The 5,511-nt window shown below is 44.7% G+C and overlaps 1 long non-coding RNA gene and 1 pseudogene across 2 annotated transcripts; both read right to left on the bottom strand.

Annotated features, from left to right (window-relative positions):
• Positions 1 to 214: 214 nt before the first annotated feature.
• LOC139059484 (uncharacterized) lies at positions 215 to 1,282 on the bottom strand (annotated as a pseudogene).
• A 188-nt stretch (positions 1,283 to 1,470) lies between these two features.
• LOC135910392 (uncharacterized) lies at positions 1,471 to 4,226 on the bottom strand. 2 transcript variants are annotated; one of them, XR_010567043.2, is made up of 3 exons: positions 3,965 to 4,226; positions 3,593 to 3,706; positions 1,471 to 2,405 (listed from the first exon to the last, which is right to left on the bottom strand). It is a non-coding gene; the product is annotated as an uncharacterized lncRNA (long non-coding RNA). The 2 variants fall into 2 exon arrangements; XR_010567042.2 differs by lacking the exon at positions 1,471 to 2,405 and adding an exon at positions 2,433 to 2,681.
• Positions 4,227 to 5,511: the final 1,285 nt, after the last annotated feature.

The raw sequence follows: 5,511 nt of genomic DNA, 5'->3' as shown, positions 1-5,511 counted from the left end.
CGAAGTTTGAAAAGTTTAAGGTGAGTACGCCACATGGTGGCATTCACGCGAACTAAACCCTTGTGTCCAGAAAAGCTGGATACGGAAAATAAAACAACTTGAATTTACACTTTCTTCATCATTTTATTTCCTCATAAAACAGTAAAATCGCAACATTGTAGCAGCAGCAAAGAAAGAAAAACAGCAGTTTGTGCACTGAAAGTGTTTTCTCTGCTTATACAGCAACTTCATCTTCTATGAGTGGATTCCTAAAATTTCTGAGGAAGCAGCACACTTGAAACACATGGTCAGCAATATCAATCATGGAAATTCGGAATGGCCGGTCAAGTAGACAAAAACTTTTCACGCGTGCAATAGCCCGTTCAACATGGACTCTTGCACAGGCAATGCGCCGCGTTTCTTGGACTGCAGCTGGTGGCATCTGTTTTTCATGACGCTGACCGAATGCTGGTCGGTACACAGTCACTCCAGGTGGTATGTAGGGGAAGGAGAAACCTTTATCCACCATGACTGCATCTCCTTCTACTAACTCGTCGAGCAATCCACTGCTTTCCAGGATCGTCGTGTCCGACACTGACCCACCCCAAAGGCGGGAAACAAACGCTGTGTATCCATCAGGAGTGCACCCCACAAGCACCTTGTATGTGTTGAAATGTTTTTACGCTGAAAATGTTTGCCTTTGGGCACTTAGCGACGATGATCGCTGAATCCTCACTTCAGTTGCATCAAGAACCAATCTTGTGTCCGCAAAGTCACGAAATGACTTTGGCAGGTATGGTTGCAAGGCTTCCCGAGAAGGTAGCGCAGTCAGTTGTTTTAGCTCTCGTTGCAGCAGATTAACCCATGTGGTGAAGATGTGGCTAACCTAGCTTTCACATATTAGGAAGTTGCGTGCTAGCTCTACACCACCTTCTCAGCCTAAGCAATGTCATAAAGAACTCATTTTCAATTCACTATCGTTTCGATGGCCACGGAGGCCCTTTCCGCCTTTCTGGTTCGAACCCCAGTATGCCACTAGCATTTCACTAGTATTTCACTAGCAAGGGGGGTTAGGTAGTCCAGTAAGCTTTGGAAAACTCCAATGTTTGGAAGTCCAACATAATGCATGCATTTGCTTGGATCACGCAGTATTTTTACTGTGAGAAGTCTTGACTCTACCCTTTCAAGCTTGTTTTCAAGCCTTAGGTTTCTGTTCTGAAGCTCGATAGCAACTTTCTGCAGTTCACCGAGAGTGCGGTCCATGCGTCTCACGTTGCCACAACTGCACTGTTGACAACTGCATTCTGGCAGCGGTGCCCGCAATGGCTTGGTCTCGGCAAATGATGGCAAAAAGAAACAAACTGTCACTTTCACTCGGGTAGGAGAGGTCCTGTGATAGAACATATTGGTTGCCTAGTGACAACCACTGTTTCCATAGCTGTACTGCATACGGCACAGGAAACTTAAGAGTGTCATACCACGGTGGTCACATTTCGATGGAGGCAAAATGCAAGGGGCCCGTGTATTGTGCTTTGTCGGTGCACGTTAAAGAACCCCAGGTGGTCAAAATTTCCAGAGCGCTCCACTACGGTGTCCCTCATGGACTGAGTCGATTTGGGACGTTCAACAGCACGAAACCAACCTAATGTTGACTTATAATAACCCATGCTCACTCCGCTCCGGTTAGAAAATGATCACGGACCCAGCTTTGTTTCAAAGCCAAACATAACGCTTGCCAAGGTGCACTATAGAAAAAAAAACGGGACTAAAATGCTGAAAGTGCAGTTTCATGCCAGTGATAATTGCAATGAGTTATGGAAAGGAATTATAGGTGTAATGTTAAGAGACAAGAAAAGAACAGGAGGGGTCGGGGAACAAATCCGTGTTGATGACGGCTTGGTGGAAACCAAGAAGGCAATATAGCCGATGGGCATTAAGAGTAACGGACTCATTCCAAGGCATGGTAAGCATAACAGGGGACGTCGAATGTTAGGTGGGTGGATGAGATTAAGGAGGTTGCCGGGATAACAAAGGCTGCAGCTAGCACACGATCAGGTTATTGAAGAAATATGGGAGAGGCCTTTGCCCAGCAGTGGGCGCAGTTAGGCTGATGATGATCTTTGATGGTGTATTTCTGTATTATTCGCAGAAAACTCTTGTTAATGTCGAAAATAAAGTGCAGTGTTATATAATGCTGAGACAAATTCCAGGGAGGATTAAAGTAAACTCAGCACAGGAAACATTAATGTCAGGTTACGATTCATAATGCCTATGCTACATATACCTAAATGTCTTTATACTGACGTAGTATAGTGACCGAATACCTTTAGTGGTTTCCCCTTGAGCCGGTGATGGGGATGCAGGCTGTTGCATGGTGGTTAGTAGCCCCGGCTGGGCTGCAGATGTATTTTCATTCATGCCAGCACCTGCAGGATGAAGCGAAAGAATACCAAAACATTTCCATAACTTGTCAAAGTCACTACAGGAAGAACCTTTACAACCTTATAGGCTTTTTTGCCATGTGCACTTATAACTATAATGCTAACGCTGAGCATACCATGACAGCCTTTTGCTGTTACGGTTTAATGTATATGTGCCTTAACTGGCCTTCCCTTGGTTCAACGAAGGGGCTGTAGGTTGCTGTGTGGCAGGGAGCTGACTTGCTGTGTTCTTGCTACCTTGCTGCTTTGTAGAAGCAGCGCCTGTAATGAAGTCTCATGATGGTTAGAAAAAAATCAGCCAAGCCTTTAGAAAAAGTGTACAAAAAAGCAGGTAAAGCATGCACAGACAAACAAACGAGAAACCACAATGCCAGGTGCCTCTAAAAATTCAAAGACCATGATCCACATTGTCATCACCGTTGTGAACAAACACAAATCTGTTTTAAAAGTACACACTCAGTGCGCACCGCCTTACCGTTGTGAACAAACACAAAGCTGTGTTAAAAGTACACACTCAGTGCGCACCACCTTGCAGCGGTCCAGACCAAATACAGCATGCACATCCCCATGACAAGCTACATGGTACTTACATGCTCCCGTCGAAAAGCTCTAACACTTGTTAGTGCGATAAGGGGTACTAATCCGCCACGGTAGCTCAATGGTTAAGGTAAGTCTGCCGTAGTCCGAAAGACAAGCGCTCAATCACGACATGAATGGGCGCGGTGCTATGAAGATGAAACACCGCCCGTCCAAGTGTTCGAAAAGAGGACACGTCAAAAACGTTTTAAACCAGCACTCCTCATTACAGTATTTCTCATACTCCATAGGTTGCTCCAGGACGTTGAGCGCGAAAACGAAAAAGTGGTAACTTGCAAGGTCACTTCTTAAGTCCAGCGCAGCACTTCACGCTCACTCGATTAGCGTAAAATGTCCGCGAAGCGCATAGCAAAACAATAATTTCGAGCAGTACGTTTTCATTTTTAAAAGGTCTGCAGTTCTTTACTTTCGCTAATCTCGTTGCTTCTCCATTGAAACGTACTGTTGCAGCGTTCCGCGTGGCTTCTGAAACTCGCTGCGCTCAGTCGCGCGTATGCGGTTGCTAGCTCACATCAATCCCTATTTCAACCTATAAAAACGAAACAAGTACATACGAACTGAAACCTTGCATTCACCTTGGTTTTTAAGCGAATGGCTGTGCTGATCCGCACTTGCCTGGCCCGGAGTTCTCTTGTAGCAGAACATATTTGGCACGTACTCGGGATGATTCTTAAAGGTTGACGGCCACCCTGGAATTTTTCAAAATATTAGAAAAACCAGCAAAGCTGTCATAACTGCAGAAACCAGTGAAAAAGGACACGGCTGAGAAATGCGACATGGACGGACGACCCGGATACGCGGAGCATCCGTACGGGTGGTCATGCCAGATCGCTTTTCACCTTATCGATTCTGTTTACGCTGGCTAGAAGCATAGTAGACTACCTAGCTCAACAGCATGCATTGTTCAAAACTCTTCGCATGTCTATCAAGTTTGTTTTAGCACTTACCTGCAATAAAATGCGCGCTGCAAATGCGTGAATGTTCGTTCGGTTGCCACAACGAACCGTCTTCATTCTTCCTTTTTACCGCAGTAATCCAACCATCTCGCTTCTGGGGATACAGTTTCGCTGACCGAAATACAAAAAACTTCACCGCCTCTTTGCCGTAAAAGTAATTAGTACAGCCATACGCGACGCAGTGCGCTGCCATTGTGCCGAAACGTGCAGCCCGGAAACCCCCGAGTCTGCCAGATCAACGTGGTCCGGCGGAAAGTCGTCTGTTTGCTTTCCAACCAAACTGAGGTCGCTGCTGTCCGGCTTCTTTCGCGCATGCGCAGCAGGTTTCCCGCAAGTTGTCCATTGAACGTGATTAAATCTTTCACAATGGCCCTCAGTAGCCTTTATCGACAATGTGGCACACCCCTGATCACGTAACGGTAGCAATCGACTGTCCGTATGGTGAGGCACGCTATGTTCGCGAAACCCATCAGTTCACTACAACTTCGAATTAAAACCATAAAGCATTTTTTTACAGCGCACTGGAATGTACCGCAGCTTAGACTGCCTGTATACAAAAGGAAAATTCAAGCACCTTCTGTCTCACCATTTCTCGATCCAGCGTTATTTAATTATACAAACGGATAACTATTCGCTTCGTCAGTACATAAAAGAGAACCTAGCAGGCTAAATTAAGTTTGCTCCAATCCAATCGCAAACATTCATAAAGAAAGCACCACAAGCCTTGCATATACTGTGACTTGATTTCTAACCCTCCACCGGGGGAATTACGATATCTTCAATATGTCCCATACTACTAATCATTGACGCTTCGACTTCTTTCTGGCTGCAGCTATGCGGTCCAGCAGGCATACTTCACCAAAAAAATTGGGCCGAGCAGCCTGTGTCAGTTCGCCAAACAGATTCGTCATGTATTTTCCTCAAGCAGCAAGTACCAGTGTGTTTCTCAAGTGAGTTTGATTTGATTTGATTTATTAATTTCCATTTACACACACACATGTACAGAGGAGTAGTAAGTGGAGGTGGATGAGGGAAAAAAGCCGCACAGACGCGGCTTCAGGTAACCTCACCCCCTTAGGCACAATATGGCTGCATGGGGTAACACATTAAGCGCCATATAAATTACATTTATATAGTCGCCATAAAACATTGCAGTTATACAATATATGAAAGAACAGTGAAATATTTCCATAATAACCATGCAAAACACACTGCGGCATTGAAATAAATAAGTGATATACCCTTGGTAACATAGACAAAAAAAAAAGAGGAACATACCATACATTATTAATCATTAACAAACGCGCTCTAAAGAGGTGAGTTGAACGTGTAGCACGGAAAAGGGAATATATATTCGTACATTCCTATTTGTACTCTGTAAATAGCTGTAAGCCTTAATTACCTTAACTTCAAATTTCTGCCGCTTAAAAAATATAAACACGTGAAGAACACCTAATGTTGACAAGCAGTTAAGGAAGCAAGTGAGGCGTGTACAATCTGAGCTCCAGTATTAGTTAAGTCCCCGTGCTACTGCCGAG

Source organism: Dermacentor albipictus, chromosome 4 (assembly GCF_038994185.2).
Source record: "Dermacentor albipictus isolate Rhodes 1998 colony chromosome 4, USDA_Dalb.pri_finalv2, whole genome shotgun sequence".
In the NCBI taxonomy this organism is placed as follows: Eukaryota; Metazoa; Arthropoda; class Arachnida; order Ixodida; family Ixodidae; genus Dermacentor; species Dermacentor albipictus.
Note: the sequence above shows the minus strand (reverse complement) of the source record. Positions and strands in the feature narration are given on the sequence as shown.